The sequence below is a fragment of the Suncus etruscus genome, chromosome 13 (assembly GCF_024139225.1).
Source record: "Suncus etruscus isolate mSunEtr1 chromosome 13, mSunEtr1.pri.cur, whole genome shotgun sequence".
Taxonomy (NCBI): Eukaryota; Metazoa; Chordata; class Mammalia; order Eulipotyphla; family Soricidae; genus Suncus; species Suncus etruscus.
Genome location: NC_064860.1, coordinates 79,423,445 through 79,426,625, shown reverse-complemented (window position 1 = coordinate 79,426,625; position 3,181 = coordinate 79,423,445).

Below are 3,181 nucleotides of genomic sequence, written 5' to 3'. Positions count from 1 at the left end.
TGAAACTACCTTTAGTGAACTCTTCACTGCATTCTTTAAAATAATTGTCAAAACTAATTGCATAATGAGAAGGTAAACACCTATAAGGTATGTGAACTATGCAGGTAGGGAAATTGCTGCACTGATCCTTATGTGACCTACATAATCTGAGTTTATAACTGCCAATTACTAAGGAGACGGGTTAGACCAGTAAATCTGGCTGAAAGAAGTTTTACTATTAACTAAATATCTGAGAGGACTAAAATCAAGTGTATGCAGGACTGTGACAGTTTGGTGTTTGGCTACAACAGCTGCTTTTTTATTTTTGTTTTTGTTTTTGGACCAGAAGTAACACCTGAGTGCGATCAGGTCTGTAATCACTCCTGACAGGCACCGGGGACATATGGGATGCTTGGGATTGAACCGAGGAATGTTCCAGGCTGGTAGCATGCAAGGCAAAATGCTCTACTGCCGTGCTAGCACTCCAACCCCAGCTGCATTTTCACCCAGCTATTACCTTGAATTACGCTACACTCTGTCAATTTGATATTATTGTTACAGTGAAATCCAGAAATTCACGTGGTCTCCCTTTATGATCCGTGGTTTGCTTGTTTTGCCTAAATAGTGGCAGTAATATGTATTCATAATATGCCCACATATTTAAAGGCTTATGTCACTGATATCATTATCAACATATTCAGCCTCTTGCTATTTTGTCATATCTATTGTTGTATTAGAGGCAGAGGTGAATTTTCATTTCGAGTGCTCCAGACCATGCAGTGTTCATAGTCCAAACTCTGGCCTTCTTTATGTCATTTGATCTGACTCCAGCCTTCAAATTAATTTTATCTAAAGATTTTTGTTTGAAAACTACTTCACAATAATCGAAAAATTTCAAGAATAGAATGAAGAACCCTTATTTTATTTATTTTTTTAATATGGGGCCAGTACTGCTCAGAAACTACTTATGACTTTATCTGGGGTGGTTTGTGTGTGTGTGTGTGTGTGTGTGTGTGTGTGTGTGTGTGTGTGTGTGTGTGTGTGTGACTCCCAGAAAGTTCAAGGAATCTTCTGAAAGATGGCCTCAAACTTGGGCTTCCTACAAAAGATCACCAAATATTTGAAAGCACATTGTCAAAGCGTTTTATTATCCCTAAATTGTTTGATGTTTGATGAATACCAAATTATCTTACAAACATGATGATCCCCCAACTAATTTCTAAGTACGCACAATATAACCTTTGGTATTAATAAATTAATATTGCTCTATATTACCTTCTTACTCTCAGGTCCCAAACAAGTTTTACTAATTTTCTCAATAAAATGTCCTTCATAGCAGTGACCCAGTACAGAATCATGTATCACTTTTAGTTTCATCATAATAGTCCCTTCTCAGAATTCAGATGCCACCTACAACCCCAAGTTATCACATGCTACTGACTATAAATCTAAGTGTCTCAGCATCTCTCTTTCAGCTTAATTTGTTAGATATGCATAGATACAGAACTCAGGAGATTCAATTATTCATAAAATTTGGGGGCAGGGATACTTGGGTCATACCTGATGGTTCTCCAGGTTCTGTGCTGGGATTCTTTCTGGCCCTAAGAAGACTGGTTTATTATAAAAGTTCAAACTTAGGAATAGTCATATGGAAAAGATGCATAGCACACAATGTGGGAGAAGGCACAAGGCTTCCTTGCCCTCTACAAATGTTCTGTTTTCCCCCATATTTTCCCCATATTCACCTACCTGGAGGCTCCTAAAGTCCCTGTTTTTCTATCTTTATGGAGGCTGCAATAAATGGTTAACTGATTGTCACTGACAGTTGTTTCATCATACGCTCTTCTCTCTTCTTCATCCCCTCCCTTCTTCATCTCCCTTTTTCTCCCTTCTTCATACAACTTCAGACTCCCATTTTTTTAAATATCCTGCTTCAGGGTGGGACTGGAAGTTTCACCTTCTGTCCATTAGGTTTTACTGACAGCCAATCTCTGTTGTCAGATGTTTTCCAACAGTTACTTTCATCAACATAACAAGACACTTTTGGACTCATAACACTTAGAAAATTCCAAGTGTTTGTGGTGCTCCATGCCAGAAGTAGGGATCAAGAATAAACTATATATATATATATATCAGGGTGATCAAATATTTATTATAAATGACAATATCACATATACCTGGAGATATTTTTGTTTGTTTTGCTTTTGGGCCACACCTGGCATTGCTCATGGGTTAGTGTGGCTTTGTTTGCATTTAGGCATTACTCCTCATATGCTTGGGAAAAATCATATGTGGTGTTGGGAATAGAACCCAGGTTGACCTTGTGCAGGGCACATGCCCTACCTGCTGTACTATGACTCCAGCCCCACACATCTGGAGGATTTTTTTTTTCCTTAATCAATTATTTGTTTCATTTGGTATATTACTTGGGATTTGTTGTGCTTTTGTAAACAATAGGCTGGAAGATAGTATATCTGATAAGGTGCTAGTCTTGCATGCAAATGAACCAGGCAGTATTACATATGGTTCCCCAAGACTGCCAGGAATGCTCCCTGAGAACAGAACCAGGAGTAACCCTGAGCACATCCAGGTTTAAACACAAAGTTAAAAAAAAGCATGTGTGTATGTGTGTGTGTGTGTGTTTACACACACATATTTATGGAATCAAATTGGGGACACCTGTGTACAAAAGTGCCTAATAAACTGTGCTATCTCCCTCACTTCTATTCCTTAAAAAATTTATTTTGTATTTTTTCTACTTGTGAAACTTTATTATAAATTGAAAAATGGTTGACATACAATAGAATCATAAGACAACTAGTTATTTTTAATCTGTGTTTGCTCCAGATGGAAAAAATTCTATTGACCAGTCTTCCTCTTTACTGATCATTTCTTCTTCAAAATTAAAAAAAATATTTATTTATTTTGGTTATGAGGCCATACCTGGCAGTGCTCAGGGCTTACTTCGAGCTCTACCTAGACTCAGGGATCACTGCTGTTGGTGTTGGGGGAACTATATGGGTTGCCGGGAACTGAACACAGTTGGATACATGTAGAGCCTAATATATAGATTACTACCTCTCCAGTCCCCTCCTATGTCATTTTCATCCTACTACCAAACCTACACAGTGGTTTAAATTTTTTTTTCTTTTTTAAGTTTTTGGGACACAGCCCATACGTTGCTCAGTAGTGCCTTATAGCT